The 27,845-nt window shown below is 37.2% G+C and overlaps 1 protein-coding gene across 30 annotated transcripts in view; it reads left to right on the forward strand.

Moving 5' to 3' along the window:
* Stk33 (serine/threonine kinase 33) overlaps positions 1 to 27,845 on the forward strand; it is a 144,506-nt gene that overhangs the window by 18,094 nt on the left and 98,567 nt on the right. For 11 of the 30 annotated variants that reach the window (XR_016538081.1, XM_090348219.1, XM_090348222.1 and 8 more), the window contains exon 2: positions 6,267 to 6,375. The exons of 11 other annotated variants lie outside the window; for them this stretch is intronic. The gene's annotated coding sequence lies outside the window, so the exon portion shown is untranslated. Of the gene's footprint in view, positions 1 to 6,266; positions 6,376 to 25,592; positions 25,609 to 27,845 lie in introns of those variants that run through there. 8 more of the 30 variants (XM_090348201.1, XM_090348202.1, XM_090348212.1 and 5 more) reach the window with 3 other exon arrangements.

Genomic DNA, 27,845 nt, shown 5'->3' on the forward strand with positions numbered 1-27,845 from the left:
CTGTGCCTTTATCGACATGAGCTCACATGTGTTTGACAATGGGGTAACTAATAGAACCAGTTTCATATTAAAGTCCACAAGTGATAATAAGTAACAACTTCACGGCACTGAATTATGTATCACACAGTATTCTAGAAACTTTTTATAATTTTGATTTATTTGCTCTTAATAGTCTTTCCATCTTAATAGATGGGGAAGCAGACAAATATTACACAAACTGGAAAGTGACAGAGATGAAATGTGCACTAGAACATCTGCTTTAACAATGTTGTGCAGTACTTCATTTGAAATTAGGAAGTCAATTGTGTTGTCAGTGTTTAAAACACCACTGTAACAATCTCTTAGTTTAGACTGCTGTGACTGTATTAAAGAGCTAAGAAACTTGTTCAGTAATTTTTGTAATTTCCACTAGAGGTCAGTCTACTACCTGACAATATAAGTATTGTCTTTTTAAAAGTGAAAAATTTAACATTGACTGTGAAAGTATGAAAGAAATGCTTCCTTGGTTTTTGGAGGGGATACCTTCAAAAATACTTAAATGGCTAAGTTTACTTGGTGCAGTTCTAAGAATTAAACTTGTCAATTTAACATCGCTCTTAACATCTGAAAAAATGTATGGGATGCTCTGGTTTAAGAAAAAGAAAGTATACTATGAAAGAGGTTTTTGTACAGAATCATTTTGGAATGATGATACTAGAGATGTCTCTTTTTGTGTGTGGTAGTCACACACAAAAGGCTGCTTGCAAATCTAGTACCTCACATATGCTAGGCAACTGTTCCACTACTGAACTACATTCCTTGACCTCAAAAGACTCATATTTATGGTAGTAAAAGCACATATGGCAATTATAATATTCAATAAATTATATTTGAAGAATATCTGGCATAGATAAGACTAATTACCTTGCACTTTATTTGTTTCCTCTAAATTAATCACTCATTAAACATTAAACCAATTTTTGATTACTAGTACATCACATTCCTTTCCTTGACTCATTGAATCCAGTCAAGGACACAGGATATGCTTAGAGAGTAATGAAACAGGGAAACGATTAAGGACTCTGATAACTCCAAGGCAGTGTGAGTCTTAGAAATTTTCTTCAAGGGAGCTTAGAAAATTTTATTTCTCATCACCTAAATTTTAAAAATAGGAAGAATGTTAGATTAAAATTCAGAAACCAAGTATTCTGAAACAACAATTTGAGCTAATTTTTGTGCTTATAAAAGAGGAGCCTTTTTTTTTGTTGTTGTTGTGGGGCTTGAACTCTGGGCCTGGGTGTTGTCCCTGAGCACTTCAGCTCAAGGCTACCGTCCTACCCTTGAGCCACAGCCCCACTTTAGGAGAGTCTTATTTTGGAGGAGTTAAATACAGTATTTGAATCTAGCATGGTAATGAGTGCAGTCACTTGACCAATAATATTAGTTATATGTGAATAATGGTTCTGGCTACCAGGGGTTAAATAAAGCCTCTTCGGCAGCCTTCAAACTACCTGGAACAGTCTGTCTAGACTTCAGATTTGTCACACTAGAAATCAATGGCAATATGTAGAAAAGGCCAGGAAAGCGAAGGGAGTTATACAGCAATGTAGTTAGCACAGTTTTCTGGCCTAGAGAGGTAATCAGGGGATCAGTGATAGAATGGGGGACATCAGGTCTTAGAGATAAACAGCAGCAGACAGGATAGTGGAGTTCTAGGTAAACACATGGTATCCGGCTGGGAGTTTGGCCTAGTGGTTAAAGTACTTGCCTAGCATGCATGAGGGCCCGGGTTCCATTCCTTGGTACCACATACATAGCAAAAAGCCAGAAGTGGTGCTGAGGCTCAAGTGGTAGAGCTCTAGCCTTGAGAAAGTCCAAGGACAGTGCTCAGGCCCTGAGCTCAAGCCCAGGACTGGCAAAAAAACAAACAAACAAAAAACAACAACAACAAAAAAAACACATGGTATCCACGACTTACTTTTTTTTTTTCATTTCTTGGAGTTCATTTTTTTTGTTTTTTTTTAAATATATTTTTTTATTATAATTAGTAGAAGGGTTACATGATATTTGCCAGATAGAAGGTGCATTAATTCCCATACATTGATACCCTTTCACATGTCTTGGTCCCCATTTCCCTCCCCCCACCCCCACCCCTCATCTTGTTTTCCCCCCCATTCCCTATCCAACTTCAAATAACCAAATACAAATATATCCGATATATCAGGTAACAAAGTGAGATACTGTAACAATATGAGATAACCAAGGGACAGCAAAAGAGATGAGAGATAGCATAGTACCTTAAGAACAGCAATCATTCATTATATGGCTTATGTTTCTATATCCTAGAGATCCTTTCATTCAGCGTCCTACTATATGGCCTTTTGTATCAAGGTTTTGCTCTATTGCAAATCTCTGCTAGGAGAGCCCAAGGTTTCTACTGATTATGACAAATGAGGGAAACCATTGAGCCTAAGTACCTTTGAGTCTGGCTTACTTCACTTAATATGATTTTTTCTAAGTCTTCCCATTTCCTAACAGATGGGGCGATGTCATTCTTTCTGACAGCAGCATAGAATTCCATTGTGTATAAATACCACAACTTGTTGATCCACTCATCAACTGAGGGACATCTAGGTTGGTTCCATATCTTTGCTATGGTAAATAGTGCTGCAATGAACATCGTTGTGCTGGTAGATTTAGTATGCCCTAGTTTCTGGATGATTGGGTAAATGCCTAGTAGTGGAATTGCTGGGTCATAGGGGAGCTCTATGTTTAGTCTTTTGAGGAACTGCCATACTGCTTTCCATAGTGGTTGAAGGAGTTTGCACTCCCACCAACAGTGTAGTAGTGATCCCTCCTGGCCACATCCCCTCCAGCATCTGTTGTTATTAGATTTTTTGATCCTGGCCATTCTTACTGGAGTGAGGTGGAATCTTAGAGTTGTTTTGATTTGCATTTCTTTTATGACCAGAGATGTTGAGCATTTCTTCATGTGTCTATAGGCCATTTTTGTTTCTTCTTCAGAGAAGACTCTCTTTAAGTCTTTGGCCCATCTTTTAATGGGATGGTTGTTCCTTTGGAGATTAATTTTGGATTGATTCAATTTTTTGAGCTGTTGATATATTTTAGATATGAGGCCTTTGTCTGTTGTATGGTTGGTGAAGATCTTCTCCCACACTGTAGGCTTCCTAATTAATTTACTAGCTATGTCCTTTGCCATACAAAAGCTCTGCAGTTTAATGCAGTCCCAGTTATCCAGCCTTTCTCTGATTTGTTATGATTCTTGGTCCTTATTAAGAAAGTTTCGACCTGTGCCAAGGAGGTCTAGTGTATCTCCTATTCCTTCCTGTAAAGTTTTCAGTGTGTCAGTTTTTACCTCCAGGTCTTTGATCCATTTGGAGTTAATTCTAGTGCAGGGTGACAAAGAAGGATCCAACTTTAGTTTTCTGCAGGTGCTTAACCAGTTCTGCCAGTACCACTTGTTGAAGAGGCTATCTTTTTTCCATTCTATTTTTTTGGTTCCCTTGTCAAAGATTAGGTGGCCATAGGTCTGTGGTTTAATATCTGGGTCTTCAGTTCTATTCCATTGGTCTTCAGGCCTGTTCTTGTGCCAGTACCAAGCTGTTTTGATTATTATAGCTTTGTAATAAAGTCTAAAGTTTGGTATTGGAATTCCTCCTGTGCTGTTCTTTCTGCTAAGAAGTGTTTTTGCTATACGGGGTCTTTTATTATTCCATATGAAATTTTGGATTGCCTCTTCTATTTCTTTAAAGAATGACATTGGGATATTGATGGGTATTGCGTTGAATTTGTAGATAGCCCTTGGCAAGATTGTCATTTTCACGATATTGATTCTTCCAATCCAAGAGCATGGAGGTTTTTCCATTTCCTCAGTTCTGCTTTAATTTCCTTTTTCAGGATTTTAAAGTTTTCATCAAAAAGGTCCTTTACATTCTTAGTGAAGGTAATTCCTAGGTACTTTATTTTCTTTGAGGCTATTACAAAAGGAGTTGCTTTCCTGATTGTTGCCCCCTTCCTCTCACTGTTGGCATAGAGGAAGGCAGTTGATTTTTGAGGGTTAATTTTATAGCCTGCTACCCTTCCAAAGTTTTGAATCAGCTCAAGGAGCTTGGGAGTAGAGTCTATAGGATTCTTTAAATACAGGATCATGTCATCTGCAAAGAGGGAAAGTTTTACTTCCTCTTTCCCTATTTGGATCCCCTTTATGCTTGCTTCTTGCCTTATTGCACTGGCTAGGAATTCTAGTGCTATGTTAAAGAGGAGTGGGTATCCACGACTTTCAAAAGCAGCAGAGAAGAACACATGGACATGAAGGTAAGAGCTAATGGATTTCTGATAAACTTTTTTCTTGCCATGTACTTACTGTGTGGCAGGTACTAGGCTAAAAGCTTTAACACACTATCTAATTTTCTCCTTCCAACACTCTTGTGAAGCAAGTTTGAGTCCCTTTTCACAGACAAAATGACTGAGGCTCAATGGGTTTCAATAACTTGCCTGTGGTTATACAGCTTATAAGTGACTGAACTGAGATTGAACCCGGGTCTTTGTGACACTGACCATGAACCTGTGCTTCCTAATGCAGAAGGCACTTTCTCTTGGCCCCAGTTTTATGCTGTTTGTAGTGTAGGAATGGCCGAAGGCTTATATCCAATGGGAAATTAACCCCATAGGTAAACTCCAATTACAACCAAAGATAGAAGGTCATAACTTCCACAGGGAGATGGAGATGGGGATATTTTTGTTAAAAACATGAAGTTTCTTAACCTCTGCCTACAAATCACCATGTTCACTTCTGTCCTCTGAATAGATGGTGGTGGAGCTGTCTCTTGTACTTCTTCCTACTTTATTTTTTTTCCCTCCCTCCTCTCTTCTAAAACCCACTAATTATCTTGCTAGGTGTTATCTCTGTGTTAGCTTGGGTTTTCATAAATGCTACTCCTGGAGTGCCCTCCCAAGGACTTTCCAAAATCTTAATAGGAAGAGTGGTGGGCCAACCTAAAAGGAAGTTTAGGGATCACTAATTTGGTCTGCCAGTGTACTTTTGTCACTTTATTTTTACACCTGCAGGCAGCAGTGCTTCTGAGACCTTTTAGTCCTTTAAAGATAGCTTTGATCCTAGATCTCTTTCTGCTTGGGATATGTTTTTGAAGGAGTGAGGACAGAATGTCAGCTTTCTTCTCCCACAGGAACCCATTGCTGAATTTCCCCTGTAATGGAGGACTTTCATCATTTCCTCCATGTTGATGGTAGCACTCGACCTGGGGAATGGCATTGATCTTTTGTTTTTTGACCCAAGTGACTGGTTAATAGTGAAAGGTCCATCACTTGAGAATGCTTTTAATAAGGCCTTCCTTTTTTTTGTGGTGGAGTCAAGGTCTGACTACGGTCAATTGTAAAAAATATTTCCCAAGTTCCTTTACTTTTTTTCCCCTGAAGTTGCTTGAAGGCTATCCTTAGGACGAGGACGTCCACATACTATACCAGGGCAAGCAAATGGAAAACTCTTGTCTTTAAATAGCTTTTCATCTCCTGGATTGGATAAAACTTTGATTTACTCTGGCAAAGTAATACAGAATTTGTAACCCAGTGTGTCATGTAGCCCTGGATCCCCAGGTGCTGTATCTCCTTCCCTAGTAGAGCAAGCCCAGTAGAGTTCTGCAGAGGCCACCGTGCCTGCTTTCTTCCATGATGACTCGGGGATTACATTTATTTATTCCTGTTTTGAACCATCACTGTCCAGACCCTGTTTATTTACTGTTTCATAGGAAAAGAAGCCATTGGATAGGAATTCCTTAAACTTGCTGTAACCACATCTGTAAACTCACACCCATCTGTGCTGCTCTTCTTAAATCACTTTCCAATCTACTTTCCTCTCATATCCTTTGACTCTCTTATCTCCTACAGCTCAGGCCATATATACAAACAGAATGCTGATACTGCTAGTCCTTTGCATAAAACTTATTTCAATGTAGCTTTCAAGTCCCTAAAGACCTGGTGCCTTGCCTGCCATACCTTCTTTGACTGAAAACAGTATGTCCCTTCTTCGTAGTCTGGCTCTGGATTCTGTGATTTCCACAAAGCTGCACACTCTTATTTGGAATGGATTCTTTTCTTTCTGAGGCTAATTCATCATTGTCTTTTACATCTCTGCTTCTTTTACTTCTAGTACTTTTCAAGAAACACCAATATAAATGTAATCGTATCTTTTTTTATACTATCAGATTGGTTGCATTACTTTCTCCATGTATTTTTTTTTTCATTGACAGCAAGGTCAGTGTCTTTCTCTTGAGGACTCTCACTGTGTGTTATCTAAAGACCTGGAGATTCTGAAGGAAGGTTAGTTCCATGAAGCACGGAGAGTGAATTGGAAATGTGGTGAGTACGTTGTTGCAGATGAAGATGGCTGCTGTTGAAGAATGGCACTGCATGAACAAAAGGACAAATTACCCAGTGTATTTGTGATGACCTTGTGACGCCCCATCGTGTCCATTTTATGTTCGTGTACTTAACGTGGTCCTGAAGCATAACCTTGGGACATGGTAGTTACAGGCTAGCTTCCTCATGACCCCATTGGCTAGTTTGAGTTGGAGTCACCAACCCAGACAGTCCCTGTCTCTTGAGCATTCCTTTTTTGCCATATGTGCCAGAAGACTTCGGTCAGGTCCATGCCAGCTTCTTCTTAAACCCTTCCTTTGGATCCCAGAAAACATCCTAGACGTTTTATGTGCTTTGAATTCCAAGAATGAAATGTAGTTATTGTTAGGTTTTTACATCAAAGAGAAATCAGGTTCCTTCTACATTTTGCACTTTTCCCCTAGGGAAGGCATCTGAAGTGCATCTTTGCAAAATAAGGACAGTGTAGCCTTCTTGAACTGGGAAGCAACTCAGGGATCCTCTGCCTCTACTACTACCTCTTGGGTGTTCTGTTTAATCTTGGCTTAAACTAGCATCCCTTTTAACAGTTTAAATCATGAGGACAACACAGTTGATTATAACAAGTTTGTATTTCTTGCTATAATATTAGCTTTAAGAGGGAAGGAACAATGTTTTCTCCTTCCTGTACCCTCAGTGCTGCCTAAAGTGCCTGGTACAGAGCTAAGATTTCAGGCATAGAAGATAGTGAGTGAATTGTATGTTCAATAATACGGATTGGAAGAATTCTGAAGGTATTCAGAAAAATAAAGACCTGCCACCATATTCCCTGTTATTGAATGGAAAGTCAACAAATAGAATAAAAATCAAAGACAACCCATGAAACTAGGAAATGGCTCAGTTCTAGCTGTGGACTGGCATCTAAAGAATATGATGAAAGGTAGATCAAATTAAAGATTAGTGCTATAAGAAGATACACACTTCTTGAGGTTATAAGCAGAGGATACTGCAGGTATGCAAGTTGGCCCTGACTACCCCATCCTCTAAGGCCTAAGAAGATTCAGGGTAGGCCATTGGAAAAGGTGGATGTATTTTAGAACTAGGTAGGAAAGTAAGGCTAGGGGAGCTTTTGTTTGTTTGTTTATTACTGGTCCTGGGCCTTAAACTCCGGACTTCAGCATTGTCCCTGAAATTCTTTTAGTCAAGTCCGGTGCTCTACCACTTGAGTACCACATTGAACAACTTCTGGCTTTTTCTGTGATTAATTGGAGATAGGAGTCTCACAGACTTTCCTGCCCTGACTGGCTTGGAATGGAACCCTGCTCCTTAGATCTTAGCTTCCTGAGTGGCTAAGATCACAGGTATGAGTCACCGGTGAGGTGGATGTTATCTTTTTATATTTGTTTCCTAACTCTAACCTTCAGTGAAATGAAGAGGGAGAAAGAAAAAAAAAACTGGAAATGAGTTTTACCAAAAATGACCAAAATCAAAGAAACGAAAGAGCAATAAATAAAAGTTAAACTAAATAAAGCTAAACTCATTTATTCTGACTATACAGATGAAGTATGTTTCAGATTAAGAATTTAACTTGGAAAATAGACATTTTAGCAACCATATGTCTGCATTCACTGAAATAAATGGAAAGGCAGCACAAGATGTTTAAAAATTGGAATTAAGGTGTGGAGGCTGGTGGCCCATGCCCACAATCCTAGCTCTCAGGAGGCTGAGATCTGAGGATCACGGCTAAAGGTCAGCCCCAGCAGGGAAGTCCGTGAGACTATCTCCAGTGAATTACCAACAAAACTGGAAGTGGAGCTGTGGCACAAGTGATAGTGTGTTAGCCTTGAGCAAAAGCTCAGGAACAGCACACAGACCCAGAGTCCAAGCCTCAGGACTGGCAAAAGTATAAAAAATAAAAATAAATAAAGTTTTAAAAAAGGAATTAAGGAAAATGAATCATGGAATGTAAGACTTTGAGGACTGAACAGCCCTGTTCTATGTCTTTTGAAGAAAGTTGGGCTGTGAGTGAAATCCAAGCCTACTTATAGGTACAGAAATAATAGACATGAGGTAAATACTCTTACTTGGTGTTTTTTTTTCCTTTCGTCTTTAAATTGTATTTTATTATCAGGGTAATATATAGAGGGGTTACAGTTACATTTGTCAGGTAATGGGTACATTATTTTGCAAACTTTGATACCCCTTTTCATGTGTTTGTTCCCCTTTCCCTCCCAACCTTACTTGGTGGTTTTACTTGTCTTGGTGTTTTTCACATCTGTGGGTCTGATTCTTTTCCTTGAGCTACATGGGGTTATTCTCTCTTCTTCCAATGAACTCTTTTAAACTAGTTTAAGTTAGGCTTCTGTTAGAAACTTATAGCTAACGTTTATATTTAATATAGAAAAAGAAAGAAAAGCTATGAAACAAGGAAATGGCTCAGGGCTAACTATTGGACGGGTAACTAAGAAGGCAGAGAAGAATCCACAGAAGTACTATGGGTATGTCTGATAAAGAGATCAGAATAAATGGGCAAAAGTTGATATATGATGGATAAAAAGAGCTTCAGAGATTAAAGAAATTTATAATTTCTAGATTAAAAACTGTTATAGGATGTTTACCAAATAAACATATTATATTAGAGTTAGTTTTACTTAAAGATTAAAACAACAATTCTATAGGTATCTAGGCAGAAAAAGCAAGTCACCTGAAGGAAGAAATCAGGTTGACTTCACTATCATGGTCATTTCCAAAGCCAGGGGGCAGAACAGCAGTGTTTCTAGAGTTTTTGTGGGTTGGGGTAAGGGAATAGTATGACCCACAGATTTGATATCTAGTCAAGCTGTTGTTTATGCATAAAGGTATCAGACAATATTCTGAAGCTGAATTTAAGAACCTACTCCCTGAAAAATTGCCTCATGAATAAAATGAATCACCTAAGTGATAAAGAAAAGGAACTTGGGAATGGAGAAGCAGAGGTATGAAAGGATTGGTAGGGATCTGGATCTTATTTAAATATGGACCAAGTCAAGTGTAAAATAACTGTGCATATGATGGGAACAGAAGTGAATGTAAAGGCCCTAAAATTAATAGTGAGTAAATGATTTATGCAACAGAATATGAAGTGGGAGAAAGGAGAACAGGTAGAGATGTTGTGTGTGTGAACTCGTAGTTATTTTAGTAGAGTGAGTGTCAGTAGATGTAGCCTGAGGTTGAAATTCAATTTGCTGGTCTGGATGGAAATCTTGGCACTGCCATGCTGTGCAAAGTGACAGAAATTGAAAACTCATATGTAGTTATAGATTCTTTATCTGTATCATGGAGATGCTACTGCCACTGGGGTTGTACAGATTAAATGCAATGTATGTGACATGCTTAGAACAGTGCCCAGCTCAGAGTAACCATTCAGTAAACATTACTTATTACTTAGGATTATTATTTTAGGAAGAAAACATGAGTAGACAGTTTTATACTCTGGGGACAGAAAAGTCATTTCTAAGAATGAATTGGAGCTCAGTGGCCATAAGGGAAAAGATTAATAAAATTTGACTTTATAAAAGCTAGAAGCTCTTACAAGGCAGAATTACCATGATAAGAATCAATGACTGAAAGAATAGTTGTAACACTTCTGACAGCAGGATTGATATCACCAATATTTAGCAGTTATTGATAAGTCAACAAGAAAAAGATTAGCAAAAAATATGAGCAGGTATTTTATGGAAAAATTAAAGCCCTGGAAATGTGAAAAAAATATTTAGTCACATGATGAAAGAGGCAGAAATTAAAGGAGGGTAAAATTTAAGAAAAGTTATTTTTCATTTTTCAAATTTAAAAAGATGAACAAGCTTGAAAATATCTAATGATGGAAAGGATGTGGTAAAATAGGAACCTATCATTTTTTGACACTTCTTTTGGACTTGTTATTATACAGGTGATATACAAGGGGGTTACAGTTTCTTAAGTCAGGCCATGAACACATTTCATTTTGGACAATGTCACCTGTTCCTTCTAGTATTTCCTTTCTTGAAGTTAATTTGGAATTTACCAAAATTGAGAATGCTCACAATTTTTTGTTATAGCAATGCTACTACTTAGCTACCAATATGCTAATTAAAATAATAACAAGTCCAAAATTTCATGTGTTTTGGATATGTATAGACTGTTTTCCTTTTTCCTGTTCTCTAAACAAGATAGCATAATAACCATTCATATTTCATTTTCATTAAATTATATATTACAAATAGCCTAGAGATTATTTAAAGTATATTGGAAGCTGTGTGAAAGTTGTATGTTCAAAGAGTCTTGTACTTGCTGAGCAGGTGTTCTACCACAGAACCACATCTCCATCTCCTTTTGGGCTGATTATTATTATTATTATTATTATTATTATTATTTGTTGTTGTTGTTGTTGTTGTTAGTCATGGGGCTTTAACTCTGGGCCTGGGTGCTGTCCCTGAGCTCTTCTGCTCAAGGTTAGCACGCTACCACTTAAGCAATAGGAGATAGGAGTCTCATGGTCTTTTGTGCCTGGGCTGGCTTGACCAGCAATACTCAGATCTCAGCCTCCTGGGTAGCTAGGATTACAGGCATGAGCCATCAGTGCCCAGCTTGTGCTGATTATTTTTGAGACAGAGTCTCACTTCCTTCATGGATTTTCTTAAAATAACAATTATTTGTTAAAGGCTTACTATGTGTTATATTATTTTAGGCTCTAGAAAATACATCATTGAGCAAAAATATATTCTTTCCTGTTATGGTTTGCTGGGAGAGATAGATTTTAATTAATTAGTGACCAGAATATTTAATTATAAGTTCTGATAAGTGCAATGAAGAAACTGTATAAGTTCCTTTGAAAGAAAGAAACAGAGGACTCAATTTGGATAAGTGATTAAAAGAAGGCCTTTGTGAGGAAGTGACATTTAAACTGAGACCTATAGGATAAGGAGTTTACCGGAAGGGAAAGGGGGTGGAAGGATTTCCAGGCAGAGACAAGAGGTTTTGTGATATCATTTTATAGTACTTATGACCTTTTTAGATGCTTATATAATTAGGTACTAGTCTATGAGTAAGACAGTTTATAGAGCTGTGTTACTGAAAAGATGCATATAAATTACATTTTTATAAATGAATTCCTGAATTCCTGCAGGCTTACATTATATTCACTGTGCTATATCATCTGTATTTGATTGATGTTCAGTTTCTTCAATTACTGCTAGATTGATCTTTTTAAATCACAACTCTGATGATGCCTTTTCCTACTAGAAAATCTTTACTGGGTCCCCAATTATGCAATAAAACGCTGGCTTTTCAGCCTAATGTCAAGCCTTCTTAAATTGGCTCTTCTCTCAGGATCCTACTTCAGATTTGATGATTCCTCTCTGTGCGGTGCTCACTGCTACCCAACAGAACCGTGGAGCCTTTGTGCCTTTTCATGTGTCCACCTTTTCCCATTCTTTCTCTTCTCTGTAGCTCCATGTAAAAATGTCCAAATCCCTATGTATATCTAGGTTTATCTCAGAGGTTGTCATTTGGTCTCAGTATCTTCTCCTATGCATGCTAGCTGAAAGCCATTTCCCCCCTGACCTCTTAGGGCATGCTATTTTTACTGTTTTTTGCTTTTGCTTTTGTTTTTGGTCCTGGGTCTTGAACTCAGGGCTGTGCACTGTTCCTGAGCTCTTTTGCTCTACCACTTTGAGCCATAGTTCCACTTCTAGTTTTCTGGTGGTTAACTGGAGATAAGAGGCTCATTGAACTTCTTGCTCTGGCCAACTTTGAACTGGGATCCTCAGATCTCTGCATCCTGAGTAGCTAGGATTACAGACATGAACCACAAATGCTTGCCTATTTTTACTGTTTTTTTTTTTTTTTGCCAGTCCTGGGCTTGAGCTCAGGGCCTGAGCACTGTCCTTGGACTTTCTCAAGGCTAGAGCTCTACCACTTGTGCCTCAGCACCACTTCTGGCTTTTTTCTATGTATGTGGTACCAAGGAATCGAATCCGGGCCTTCGTGCATGCTAGGCAAGCACTTTAACCACTAGGCCAAACTCCCGGCCCCTTTTTACTGTTTTTTAGGAATTTCTTTTTTGGGGGTCAGTCTTGAGGCTTGAACTCTGGGCCTGGGCGCTGTCTCTGAACTCTTCAGCTCAAGGTTACTGCCCTAGTCCTTGAACCACAGCGCCAGTTGTCTAGTAGGTAATTGGAGATGAGTCTCAGGGTCTTTAGTGCCTGGCTAGCTTTGAACCACAATCCTCAGATCTCAGCCTCCTGAGTAGCTAGGATTGCATGCATGAGCCACTACACCTGGCATTTTACCCTTCTTTTAAAATAATTGTCCATTTTTAATTAAAAAATCTTCACTGTACATTTATGGGGTATAATAAAATGTTTTGACACTCCATACAATGTGAAGTGATTAAATATAGGTAATTAAAATAACTATCAACTTATTTATCACTTTTGTGGTGAAATTTGAAATTTAGTTATGTTGAAATATACCTTGTTATTGAATATTCTGTACTCCACAGTAGATATCTACATTTCTGTTGTCCAGTTGAAATTGCACACTTGGACCAACAACTAACTCCTTGAGCTTTCCCACCCACCTTTATCCCAGGCTTTGGAAACCATAGTTTTACTTGTGATTTATATGATTTCGCCTTTTTTCAAATTTCATAAATGAGATCAGTTTTTCCTCTGTCTTGTTTATTACACATAGCATATTATTCTCCTGGCATATGTATAGCATTGTGAGTCACATAATTTCTTGTTTTTAATTAAATAATTTATTAACATTGATTTTTTACATCATTTTTCAAATGACGTATTTAACAAACAAGTATTCAAGAAGGGAATCTCTAAATAACAATCACTGGCACTTAGGTTTTAGAACATAATTAAAATTAGAGTCATAGATTTTTATGTCTATGTAGTTGTGTTAATATTTCCAATACCATGTCCATAGCATTGGATATGCAAATATTGAGTCCTTGCTCTTGTACTGTCTGGATCTAATAGCCACATATTAAGGATACCACGCACTTTTTGTTCCTTTGGTCTTGACTTGTCTCACTCAACATGATTCGCTCTAGATTCATCCACTTCCCTGCAAATGCCATTTTATCTTGTCTGTTGGCTATGTAGAATTCCATTGTGTATATATATATATATATCACATTTTCTATATCTATTCATCTGCAGTAGGGCATCTGGATTGTTTCCATTGCCTGGCTATTGTGAATAGTGCAGAGATGAACATAGCTGAGCAGGTGTCCTTATCATATCTTGGGTTATGATGTTCAGGAGATAGATGCCCAGGAGTGGTCTGGCGGGATTGTAGGGAAGGTCAATTTTCAGTTCTTTAAGAAACCTCCACACTGCTTTCCAGAGTGGCTGAACTAGTCTGCATTCCCACCGGCAGTGTAGTAGGGTTCCTTTTTCTTCACAACCCCGCCAGCCTCTGTCATTGTCTGATTTCAAAATCTTGGCCATTCTTGTTGAGATAAGGTGGTATCTTAGGGTTGTTTTTACTTGCATTTCCTTTATGACCATGGATGATGAGCATTTTCTCATATGCTTTTCTGCCATTTTAACCTCTTGATAAGTCTCTCTTTAGTTCCCTTGCCCATTTAGTGATTGGTTTGTTGGGGTTGGGGCGGGGGATTAGTTTCTTGAGTTCACTGTAGATACTGGGTATTAAGCATTTGTCTGATGTATTATTGGTAAATATCTTTTCCCAGTTGGTTGGTTGTCTCTTGACTTTAGTGGCTATGCTTTTCTCTGTGCAGAAACTTTTTTATTTTTAGGTAGTCCCATTTATCGAGTCTCTCTCCAATCTGTTGTGACCCTGGAATCCTGTTCAGGAATTTCTTGCCTGTGCCTATGAATTCCAGTGACTCTCCAACTCTTATCATGTAGCAGTTTCAAGGTTTCCAGTCTGACACTGAGGTCTTTGATCCATTTTGAGTTAATGCTTGTGCATGGCGAAAGGCTAGGGTCAATTTTTAGTTTTCTGCATGTGGCTGGCCAGTTTTGCCAGCACCAATAATTAATAGACTGTATTTGTTCGACTGTATATCTTTGGCTCCTTTGTCAAATACAAGTTGACTATAGGTATGTGGTTCTATTTCTGGATCTTTTATTCTGTTCCATTGATCTTCTGGTCTATTTTTGTGCCAATACCTTTCTGTTTTTGTTATTATGGCTCTATAGTAGAGTTTGAAGTCTGGTATTGTAATACCACCTGAATTGCTCTTTTTTTATTAAATAATTTATTAACATTGATTTTTACATCATATTGCATTGCTCTTTTTGCCTAGAATTGTTTTGGCTATTCTAGGTCTTTTCTTGTTCCATATGAACCTCTGGATTATATCTTCTATTTCAGTAAAGAATGTCTGGGATTTTGATGGGGACTGCATTGAATTTGTATATCAATTTTGGCAGTATGGCCATTTTCACTATATTGGTTCTCCCTACCCATGAGCATGGGATATGTCTCCATTTCCTGGTGTCCTCTTTAATTTCTTTCATTAGACTTTTATAATTTTCATTAAATAATTCCTTTACATCTTTGGTTAAGTTAATTCCTAAATATTTTATTCTTTTGGGGGCTATTGCAAATGGGATCATTTTCTTGATTTCACCTTCTGTTTGTACATTGTTGGTGTACAAGAAGGCTACTGACTTCTGAAGGTTAATTTTGTATCCTGCCACTTTGCTAAAGTGGTTTATTAATTCTAGGAGTTTGGGAGTGGAGTTTATTGGGTCACTCAGGTGGAGGATCACATCATCTGCGAATAGGGATAGTTTAATTTCTTCTTTCCCTATATGAATTTCTTTGATGTCCTTCTCTTGCCTTATTGCTCTGGCTAAGGGTTCCAGCACTATATTGAAGAGAAATTGTAAGTCACATAATTTCTTTGAATAATATTGGGTTGTGTCTATAGATGCTCCTCAACTTAGATTGGGAGTTGAATCTGCTGAAGGTGGAAAATATATTTATTTGCCTAACCTACAGAACATCACAGCTTAGCCTGTATGCTCAGGTTATCTACATTAGCCCAAATTACCAACATAAACCCTACTTTGTAATAAAGTGTGTCTCCAAACCAACCAGGAGCACAGTGGAATATCTGTTGTTCACCTTCATAATTGCATGGCCGACTGGAGCTGCTGCACACTGCCGTGGCTCAGCCGTGTGAGAGAATATTGTCTAGCATGTCATTAGCCTGATCCAATTTCAAAATTCAAAATATCATTTCTATTGAATGCATATCATTTTTATCATCAAGTTAAAACTTTGTAAGATGAACTGTACTGATTTGAGGGCTCTCTGCATACTGCATTTTTGTCCATTCCTTAAGTGATGGGCACTTATGTTATTTCTACTCGTTGTGTAGTATAAATAATGCTGCAGTGAACATGTGAGGTCAGATATCCCTTTAACATAATTATTTCAGTTCTTTTGGATCTACTCAGGGATGGGATTGCTGGATCAAACATACCTATATATGTATGTTCACATTTTTAAGGAACCTCCATATTGTTTTCCATGATTGGTATCTTCATCTATATTTAAACAAATGTAAAGAAGAGTTCTTTTTTTCACATTTTTGACAACACTTACCTTTTGTTTTATGAACATTTATCATTTTAGCTGGTTGAGTTTTGTTGTTGTGGGACATAAACTCAGGGCCTGGACATCGTCCCTGATTTGGGCTCAAGGCTAATGCTCTATCACTTTGAGCCACATCTCCACTTCCAGTTTTTTTTGGTGGTTAATTGGAGATAGGAGTCTCATGGACTTTCCTGCCTGGTCTGGCTTTGAACTGTGATCCTCAGATCTCAGCTTCCTGAGTAACTAGGATTATAGGTGCCTGACTTCTATGAGGTTTTCATTTGCATTTCTCTGACTATTATTAATAATGACTTTTTTTCATGAACTTGTTGAATATTTGTATGTTCACGTTCTTAGCATATTTTAAAAATGAGTTGCTTTCTTGATAATGAGTTGAATTACTTTTATATTTTGGATACTAACTTATCAAATATATGGCCTGCAAATACTTTGTCCTACTCCGGAGGTTGTTTTTACCTTTAAAAAAATTTTCTTCCAAGACATGTGAAAGGGTATCAATGTATGGGAATTAATGCACCATCTATCTGGCAAATATCATGTAACCCTTCTATTAATTACAATAAAAATATATGAAAAAATTTCTTATTATGGGGTAATGTATAGAGGGGTTACAGTTACATTCGTCAGGTAGTAGGTGCATTACTTCTCACACATTGATACCCTTTCTCATGTTTTTGTCCCCTGTTTCCCTCCCTCTCCCAATCATCTTGTTTTCCCCTTCCCTTCCCTATTTCAAATAAACAAAATCAGATACACTAACCACATAAGATTAACCATAAGGGGGAAAAAAGAGAGAAGAAATAACATAGTACATTAAAAACAGTCTCAAAGATAAACCTTTTATTTCTAGAGTTCATTTCATTTAGTCTCATCCTATATGACCTTATGTGCATAGGTTTTTTTTGTTTGTTTGTTTTTTCCAGTCGTAGGGCTTGAACTCAGGGCCTAAGCACTGTCCTTGGCTTTCTTAAGGATAGTGTTGTTCTACCACTTGAGCCTCAGGCCCACTTCCAGCTGTTTTCTGTGTATGTGGTAACAAGGAATTGAACCCAGATCTTTGTGATGCTAGGCAAGCACTCTACCACTAGGCCAAACTCCCGGCCCCTGTGCATAGCTTGTGAGCTATTGTGATCCTCTGCTAGGAGAGTCCTATTATTACAAATAAGGGAAACCATTGAGCCTATGTTCCTTTTGGTCAGGCTTACTTCACTTAATATGATTTTTTTTTCCAAGTCTCCATTTCCTTCTGAATGGGATAATGTCATTCTTTCTAATGGTAGCATAAAATTAGATTATGTATAAGTACCACATCTTCTTGATCCAATCATCTACTGAGGGGCATCAGGGTTGGTTCCATATCTACTTTTTTTTTTGCCATTCCTGGGGCTTGAACTCAGGGGCTGAGCACTGTTCTTGGGCTTTCTCAAGGCTAGAGCTCTACCACTTGAGCCTCAGCACCACTTCCAGTGGTATCAAGAAATCAAACCCAGGGCTTCGTGTGTGCTAGGTGAGCACTCTACCACTAGGCTGTGTTCCTGGCCAATTTCTACCTAGTTTTGATTGTACTAGGGCTTGAAATGAAGGTTTCATTTGCTGGACAAATGCTGTACTGCTTGAGCCCTTCTTCTCCCTTTATTTCTTTTACTATAAAGTCTTTTAGTTTAATGTAATCCTAGATGTTCATATTTGTTGTTGCTTGTGCTTTTGAGATTATATTTAGCAAACATTGCCTAGAGCAGTATCCTGGAGGTATTTTCCTTTAGTAGGTTTACAGTAAAGGTCTTCTATTTAAATCTTTAATCAGTCTTTAGCTGGCGTTTAGTGTAGTGTGGCATAAGCATCCCATTTCTTCTGCATGAGGATATCCAGTTTTCCCAGAACCACTTACTAAAAAGGCTGCTCTTCCCCACAGTGGGCCTAGCAGCTTTGTGGAAAGAAAGTTGACCAAGAGTATGACTTCATTTGTAGCTTTCCTGCCCTCTTTTCTGAACAAAAATATACTGTCTTCTTTTTTTAAATTCCAGAACTATTTTTTATTATAACAGATTTTGAAATAAGAAATGTAATAATGCCTTGAGCTCCTCACTCCTCTAGATTGTCTGGGTTTTTGTCTTTTTTTTTTTTTTTTTTTTTTTTTTTGCCAGTCCTGGGCTTGAGTTCATGGCCTGAGCACTGTCCTTGGACTTTCTCAAGGCTAGAGCTCTACCACTTGAGCCTCAGCACCACTTCTGGCTTTTTTCTATATGTGGTACCGAGGAATCGAACCCGGGTCTTCATGCATGCTAGGCAAGCACTTTAACCACTAGGCCAAACTCCCAGCCCCGGTTTTTGTCTTCTTGTTCTGAAGTTATTCCAAGCATGTCTTATCTTTCTAACTGGATTAGTAAGCTTCTTAAGTTCAGTGCTTCTGAGGGATGAGCCTTTGCTTGTCTCACTGTGCCATACGTAGTCCCTCACATGTATCAAGCTGTCAATAAAATTTTTGAGGGAATTTACAAACTAATTGTAGTGGCTAGAGTGTCCTTAAAAAGTTGGCAGTCTTTGAACAAATGTACCAGGGGTTTGATCATGTACACACATCCTTTCTAATGTTAATGATCCCCAATTAATATTAATATTCTAAAAAGGGATACTCCTTGTTTAGGATATGTTTATGTCCTTTTGCCCATTTCAGTGACACTTTTTATAGAGATGATTTTAGCTCATAAATAGTGCTGTCGTTTCCATTTTTGCTTCTCTTTTGAAGGTTCGCATGCTCATTTAGCTGTAGAAACAGAATGAAAAGAACACATCAGCACCCTCTCTCGTTGTTGATTCCCAGTGGGGAGAAGTAAATGTGAAAGCACGTCTAGGTAATATACTTACTTTGATTGTTTTGGGTTTTCTAAGTGCATGTAGCGGCAGATGAGGTTGGCATAATCCCACGTCGAATTTCTTTATTCATTGGTTCATACTTCTGGTAGACAGCTTTTCCTATTTATAAGTTTTTATTAAAAACCATTTCCCTTTGAGAAGTTGTGCCTTTCACTTCTGTCTGAATAAACATTTGGAAGGCTTTCAGATGACTCCAATTTAAAAGACATGGCTGTAGCTGATGAAATTCTTAGGGTGTTTCCTTATTGGAATAATATTATCTAAGTGTAACACTTAAATACAAAGTTCAATAACATATCTCTTATAGCAGCATTTATCTCCAAGTTTAACTGGAACAAAATACAATAGCAAAGTAAGATTTAAGAATTTATAATTTATTTAGTGTTTGTAATTCATTTAACATTATTTTGGCTAAAATTTTTAAAGTTTTCTTAGAATTAGATTTCCTTATCTTTATGATTAATTTTGGGTGTATGTGTTCTAAAACTGGAACTTGAATTGAGAGCCTCTCTCAATTGGCTTTTTTGCTCATGACTGAGGTTCTAGCATTTGAGCCATGCCTTCAGTCAAGCATTTTGCTGGTTAGTTGGAGATAGAATCTCAAGAATTTTTTTTAACCAATCTGGCTTTGAACTATAATCTTTCAGGTCCCTAGCTCTTGAGTAGCTGGGATTATAGACCCAAGCCATGGCATCTAGCTTTATTATTAAATTTGAATCCTGGACTACCACATGGTTCTACATGAACTAATAAACATATGTAAATTATCAAACTGTTTTCTTTGACTAGATCACACGCTCATTATAAAATTATCATGTGCATACATGTATTTTTGATCTTTTAAATACTGAAGTAATTTGAAATATTTTTACCTTCTAATTTCAATGACAGCTAAATGACTTACAAAGTATCTGTCTCTAGGATTCCTTGGAATCCTGTCATACAGGGACACAGTTAATGGACATGTAATTTTTCATCTGGTACTGTTCATCAGCCTAAGGTAATATGATGAATAAGTATATAAAGACCTTGAGAACAGAAAGAGTCTGTTTTAAGCAGCATTAAATTGAAAGTAATAAGATGCTGTAAAAAGCAGAAATGTTATCTCTTTATTAAAATTAATTCAGCACATTTTGTTTATTATTTAAGAATACTCTGTTGTGGACTTGGTAGGCTAGGCTTTCTCAGCCTTGTTATTGGCTCTAATTGGGGCCAATAACTGTGCCTTATGGGACTGTCCTGGGCATGAGAAATGTTTAGCAGCATTCCTGATGTCTTTCGTCTCAATGCCCACAGCACTCCTCCTTTATAGCAACTAAAAATGTATCCAGACATTGCCAGATGTCTCCTGAGAAGTACAACTTCACACCACTGATTTAGATGGCAACATTTAAAAAGAAAAACATTGAAATGTATTTTGTGTTATGTCCCTGTTTCAGATTTGTACACATTTCATGTAATTTCACCTGTCAATATTTCCTGGATAGAGCCTTATGTGAAAAGTGACTTAGGTTTCATAATGGTTTACGATAATGGCCATTCTTACCATAGACATTGAACTAAACTTACATTTTAAATTAATAGTTGATTTAATCATGATTCTGTAACATTTATAACTTCTTGAATCAAAGAATCTACTGTTTCTTGATCTCTTGAAAAGTACTTTGTACCTAAGAACAAATTCTTACAAAGAAAGCTTTGAACATTTGTTATTTTTCCACCCTTAAGAATGATCTTATTCATCTTTTGTTTTAACGGTTCTCTAACTTATTCGTACTGCATACAAATTCCATTATTATAGACACTATTCTCTTTGCTTCTCTGTTGCATCCTTTTCTGAAGTTATGAGAGATGTGAAACATACTCTGAAAATTCATTCAAAGCTTTAAAACGTATTATATCCAGGAAAGACAGATTTAAGATTGCTGAGGTTTCTGGTTGAAGTACTTCGGGCAGAAATCCATACTCCATTAGACTCTCTAACATTGTGACCTTAATTTTCCAGATATTTTGCCCTTTAAATTGAAAGTAGTATTTTAATACTACTTAAGTCTTTTGGAGGGGCTTGTAATATCACAGTTTCAGTTGTGATACATTTGAAACAAATGAAAAATAAAATAACACCTGACTTAGGAGTGCATAGTTTTATATTTTATTTCAAAATATGTGGTGATGCAAAGATATGCATGGAATGTGTGTAACACACTAGAGTTGGGGAGAAAAGCTGTTTAGTAGGGGTTGTTCATATTGTACTTGAACATAATTCTCTCATTGATTTTTTTTCCTGACAATGCCTAGAGAGTTTCTGATTAGGGATAGTTGTTAAGTTCTCTGAAGGAAGGAAATTTACTTTGTATAAAACTATGTATGATCTGGTGAAATGAAAATCTACTTAGACAATAGCGACTGAGTTATCTTTCCTTAGCAGATAAAGCAGGAAATGTAAAACTGTATTATAGTTCAGATCCAAAAAATGAAGAACTGTTTTTTTTTTAAATCTCTCTGAGGAAAAGGAGAGATAAAAGCCTTTTCTTTCACTAGTAAATTAGGTCAGTTCTTAAATAATATGTTCATTGAAAATATACATAAGTAATTGATATAATTTAATCCAATTCATCTCTTCAAGGTATAATAACTGAATTGAGTTCTTTAGGGACAGATAATTGCCTCATCCATTTCCATTGTAAAATATTTAGAACCCAGATTGACCAAATGATTTTTTCCTTTAGCTTATAACTAACTAAAAGATGATAAATATTTATTAATTTATAGGAGCTTGAAATTTGTATCAGACTATATATTACTGTAGTTAGGAATTAGATATTAAACACATACTGTACACTCTGAGTTTTTAAAAAAATATACATTCATGTTAAATGCCAAGTAAATCACATGTCTTTTAGTCGTATGTGTGTGTGTGTGTGTGTGTGTGTGTGTGTGTGTGTGTGTGTGTGAATGAATCCTGGGGCTTGAACTCAGGGCCTGGGCACTGTCCCTGAGTTTTTGTTTTTGTTTTTGTTTTGCTCAAGGCCAGGGCTCCAACTCTTTCTTTTCGAGATAAGAGTCTCATGCTTTCTTGCACAGAGTTGGCTTTGAACTGCAGTCCTCAGATCTTAGCCTCTAGAATAGTTAGGATTTCAGGCATGAGCCATTGACGTCCAGCTCACATATCTTTTTGGTTGTTTTATTTGTTTGGGTGGCACTAAGACTTAAACTCAGGGTCTCATACTTGCTAGGCAGGCACTCTACCATTTGAGCCATGCTGCCAGACCTTTTTAGTATTGCTTGCTTTCTGACTTGGAGTTTATGATCCTCCGGCTTGTTTTCCTTGTGTCACTGGACATGGCAGATGTGCACTGCCCATGCTGTCCAGTCATTGGTTGAGATGGAGTATTACAAAACTATTTTGTTTTCTTTTTTTGGCCAAGGATGACCTTGAATTACAATCTCTTGATCTCTACCTTTCAAGTAGCTAGGATTACAGATTCGACCCACAGATTCTTGGCAAAGTGTCTATCTCCATGCCAAATTAAAACTTAATTAGAAACTCCGTGTCAAATAGTAAAGGTGGTCCGATTAGGATCTAAGCTTTTTTCCTGTGGGCTGTAGGAAGGAATCTTGGTGCATTGGTGTGCATATCCTTTTCCTTGTAATTTGTCTTGGGAGCCAAATAGGAAAACAGGAGTGAGGAATGTCAGTCTAGAGCTCTTGCTGTGCAGAACCTAGTGACACTTAAAACATATCTGTTTGGCAGGGACTACTGAAAGCTTTAAAGTGCTTGTGGAGTATTTTGCTCACTAGTCCAATACTCAATGCCTGACCCATTTATGTTTCTTGTTTTGAGGCTTAGAGAGAATGTATGACAATACCAAAAACTGGTTTGGGGGCTTGAGTGACATTCCTGCACTCAAGCAGTTTTGACAAAATCTTCATGCTTCTCTCTTCCCCACCCCTTTCTTTCTTTTTTCTTTTTGTGTAAAGCAAGTACATAGGAGCTACATATTTCTATAATTCCTTGTAATACCAGATTTAAGGATGAGTTTCCATATTTTCTCCTCCCTAACATCTTTCTAAGCTGTTTAGAGGACTTCCTGCCTCATCCTAGGGAAATATTTGTATTCTTCTTATTCTTGAGTTTTTGATTCAGTATTTTACAGTTTTCTAGAGATGCCTGGTAGACAGGGTCCTTCCATTGACATCCTTTTCAAGGTCTTTGGTTTCCTTAAGATCGATAGGATCTTACAGAGATTCATTTCTGAGTATCACAGGTAGCAATTCTATAATAATAGCAATTTCATTTTGGTAGATCATACACCACTCGAAGTATAATGCCCTCTGGAACCACACATTATCTAATTGTTTTCAGTAGATGATGATTTAATATGTTACAAAGTTGGATTCTTGACAACTCACTAAATATAACCTGTTCTTTTGTTTTGTTTTGCCTTAGAGCAGCGACCTTCATAATTTTTGGTCAGATTTCAGTATGAGCAAATTTACCTTGCTTCACATACACAGATACACACACACACACACACACACACACACACACACACACACACACCCCTCTGAAGCAACTTTGAAAAAATAATACCCTTATGAACAATGTTATACTCTTAAACTTTCTGTTCTATTTAATTTAAAAATGTATTTCTTACAAATGACCTATAAATGTTTGTAAAGCACTGAAGTGTGATTTTTAATATCTTGGAGCAGTGGGTATGTATTTTGAACTCTTTTGGGAATATCATCTTAGAAAAATGTACACCTACACATTTTGGTATACATTTTTAGAAGATACACAGTTTTTAGGTATAAACATGGACTAAAAACTTCCCTACTAGATAAAACTTGGAATTACATTTGCTTTGCTGTTATTTTTCACCCAGCATGCTTGGACAAATATCATCAGCTGCACAGCAGGTATCATGCCCTTCCCCCATTTCTTTAGCTATTAATATAATGTCACCAGGGAAGGGATGTAATAAATAAAACTATAATAAATAAATACACTATAAATGAATAAAACTATAAGATAATAAAACTTAACCTTGCATGTCAAGGATAAAACCCCCAAAGGTTCTTTTCTCTTCCTGGATCTGTAGTTATGTATATAATGTTTAACATCAGGGCACCTGGGTCTAGGAGAAACAGACATGCTTCCAGCGGATCGGGAGCCACTGTGTCCTTTGCAGAGTTCTCCCAGTTCTTAGCAAGTCAGTCCCTTAGCAACTGCAGACAGATTCCCCAATCTCCTTCACTGCTTTACTACTGGTCAATTTCCCCAGCTGTCCTGTACAAACACCATCTGCTGGCCAGACAGGGCTCATAGCTTTGTTGGAATGGTTTAGAAAACTCTGGGCTTTTGGTGTAAACTTCTGCCTCTCTCCCCTTCACCTTCCATCCTTTCTAGCCTGCCTTCCATAAATATTGAGTTCCCCAATGTGCTAGGCTTTGTTTGTTCATGTGGGAGGCATGAAAAAACTCTCCACGTCTGGCTGAGCCTGGCTGATGCTCATTCTTCTAGGACTTCCCTCTGTGGCCGGTTCTCCCGTGGTCTCATTGGTGCTTCTGGTGACAGGGGGTCTGCTTGCTTCCTTCTCTGCTAGCTTTTGGTATTTAACTGTTTCTCATCTACTTTGGAAATGTTCATCTGCAATTTTTCTTCCGCCTGTGACAACAGCATATTCATAAATTTTCCCGTGTGTTTTCTCTTTTGCCTACAACAACCACCATTTTTTTCTTCTGAAATAATAATATAAATATGCAAATCTTAAAATACAATTTCTGTTGTTGATATGTTTGGAGCCACTATTTTGGAGCTAAACATCATGGAAAAATATTGTTAATGTGCAAAAATCATCCTCAGAGTTTAGAGTTAGGATCTTTGAAAGATGTCTTAATAATGGGGACATTTTCAACTGATAAGATACAGGCTCATAGCATTCAAAATATTATTAGTATTCTTTCAAGAGCAGACATCAATCTCAGAAATCTTGTGTACAAACATGACAGAATTGGTCTATATTACACTCTGATAAAATCACAAAATGGTTTTATTTTTTCTACATTTTTATGAATGTGAAACATTTGCATATTATTACAATAACTTCTACTGCTGTTGGAACAAAAGCTGATATATTGTTAATGGTGCAGTTAAAAATAGATGCATCACAGCCATATTTTGTTTCAGATATCCAACAGTTCTTTGAAAAGAGTTTTAAACCTTGTATATTTTACAATTAGGCTCAGCAAATACACAGCATGGTGCTGTAAGTACCCTTTTCAATGACCATGGCAGACATCTCTAATCAATTGCAGGGCTCTTTTCCTTTGTGCTTGGGCAGCCTCAAATCCTCTTCAACGTAATGAACCGGGTTGTTGGTGAGTGAATGTGAAACAAAAGCCATTTGTGGTATTAATTTTGCACCTTGACCATTAGAATTAGTATAATAGTAGAAAAAGTCTTCTGAAGTTTGGAAGAAAGAAAAACACAAGATAGAATAAAGTAGTGGTTTAGGTACGAAATGAATGAGTTTTTACAAATACTTCTGCAAAATTATTAAAACATAAAATGTGGTTTATGTCTTTATTCTTGCATCTAGGCAGCTGATGACTACTTCAGTGAGTAGAATGCAGCAGAACTGCTCATCCAAATCAGGGGTGCCCACTCTGGAGAAATCTACTGTATCTAAGAGTCAGATTCCAAGAGGTTGGGAAGGCTACAATGTAAGCATTCCTGTAGATGGTCCTGACTCTCAGGCATTTAATGTCTCAGACATTCCACCTAATCTGAACTGTTGCATAATTATAACCACCCTCTTATCTCAGTGCAAACATGTGAAAGACTCTAGTCTAAATGAGCCTTTCCTGAATTTCTAACCTAGAAAATCTGCAAATATAATAGCATAATTGTTTTCAGCCAGTAAGTGTTGTGCAACAGGTATGACTGGGCTCTAAACTTACTATTATTATTATTATTATTATTATTATTATTAGTAGTAGTAGTAGTAGTAGTAGTAGTAGTAGTAGTATTTCCAGTCCTGGGGCTTGAGCTCAGAGCCTGGGTACTATTTTTTAGGTTATCTCAAGGCTGGCACTCTACTGTTTGAGCCACAGTACCACTTTTGGCCTTTTATTTTTGTTGTTGTTGAGAGTTTTTAAATCAGTGATTTAGTCTCCACACTAATTTTGGCAGTGGTTAGAAATCAGAAAAAAAATTTCCCCATTTTTTCTAAGACCTCCAAGTTTTGGACATATACTTGTTCATAGTATTTTCTACTATTTCCTTTTCATTTCTTGAGGCATCAATGAATGTCATTTCTGATTTTATTTAAATAGTCCCTTTTTAATAGTTGACCTCAGAGTTTCTCAGTTTTGTTTATCTGATACGTCTCTTAAGTTCTGTTCAGTGTCTGTCTTGCTTTCTTGATTCAATCCAGATGTGTTTTTTGACTTTCTCTAACTGCTCTTCTGCTCTGTGAAGTTCAATCTGCTGTTGTGCTCATTTCTTTACTTTTTCAACCGAATTCTTCAGATCTCCAATTTCTTTTTACTCATTTTTATAGTCGCTAACTCTCTACCAAGATTTTCTTTTATCTTCTTGAATTAAGGTCTGTATCTGATAGTTTGAACAATTGGCCTCAGTTGATGATAACTTTATATTTCTGATTTTATTCCTATTTATCTATTTATGTACCTATATTAAAAAAACACTTAAATTGTGTACAAGACATTGTTATTTGTAGAGTACTCTGTAGAGGTCTGATGTCTAGGATGATATCATCTTTCTCTAATGGATTATATTTGGTTGAGCTATTGTTTAGGGCCATAACCAGGTTAGGATCAACTTTATAGACTGAGAGGATTTGATGTCTGTGTTACAGGTTGTAAATCCTTCAGAGTTCTACCTCTCCATAATTAGGCTTCCTAAGGCACTCAACCTTGGTAGGCTTTAGACTCTGATTCTTCCTCAGAAACTGGCCAACGCTCGTTTCCCTGGATTGCCATCCTTTTCCCTGTTCTAGACCAGTGATTCTTTCCTTTCTATGTTAGTTCTTTGATGCCTTCAAACAGACTGTTTTTCATTTTAGTCTAGTCGACTTTTCAGTTATTCTCAGCAGACTGTTGGTCTGTAGCACATGTACGGCACCATCCAAACATTATTTTCTTTGTGAAATATTTTAATATTCCTAGGCTGAATTTATTGCTATTACCACAATATTTTGGATATTTTACAGCATTTATTACAATATGATATGCATTTTAGTTACATACTCTCTCTGTTCTCTTGCCACTGCAAAACAACTTGTAAGTCATGACCTTCTTGGTTGGATTAGTATTTAGAAAGATATTCCATACTTTCTGGAGGCTAATATTTGTTTATAGGTAACTAGATTTCCAAGTAGGATCTATAAATTAGTGTATTTTTTTTTTTTTGTGGGTCGTGGGGCTTGAACTTGGCCTGGGTGATGTCCCTGAGCTCTTCAGGTCAAGGCTATTGTCTGCCTCTGGGTCTGGGCATTGTCCCTGAGCTCTTCAGCTCAAGGTTACTGCCCTACCCTTGATCCAAGCCCCATTTCCCGTTTTCTAGGGGTTAAGTGGAGATAAGAGTCTCAGGTCCTTTTGTGTCCAGGCTGACTTTGAACCTTGATCCTCAGATCTCAGCCCCCTGAGTAGCTAGGATTACAGGTGTGAGCCACCATGCCCAGCTTAGTGTAATGTTTTTAACACAAAAATTTTCCCTACTTTAGTTTCCTGGTTAACCCAAAAATTAAAATGAAATGTTAAGCTGTATAAATGTGAGTATTATAATCAATCAAAATATATGACTACCACAACTAAAATAAATTTTAAAAAATCTTAAGTGCTTTCAATTTAAAAAGTAGCCTTAGCTGGGCATGGTGGCTAATATTAGCTTCTCAGAGGCTGAGATCTGAGGATCATCGTTCAAACTCAGCCCAGGC

The sequence above is a fragment of the Megascapheus bottae genome, chromosome 16, assembly GCF_031878675.1.
Source record: "Megascapheus bottae isolate mThoBot1 chromosome 16, mThoBot2.hap1, whole genome shotgun sequence".
NCBI classification, from domain to species: Eukaryota; Metazoa; Chordata; class Mammalia; order Rodentia; family Geomyidae; genus Megascapheus; species Megascapheus bottae.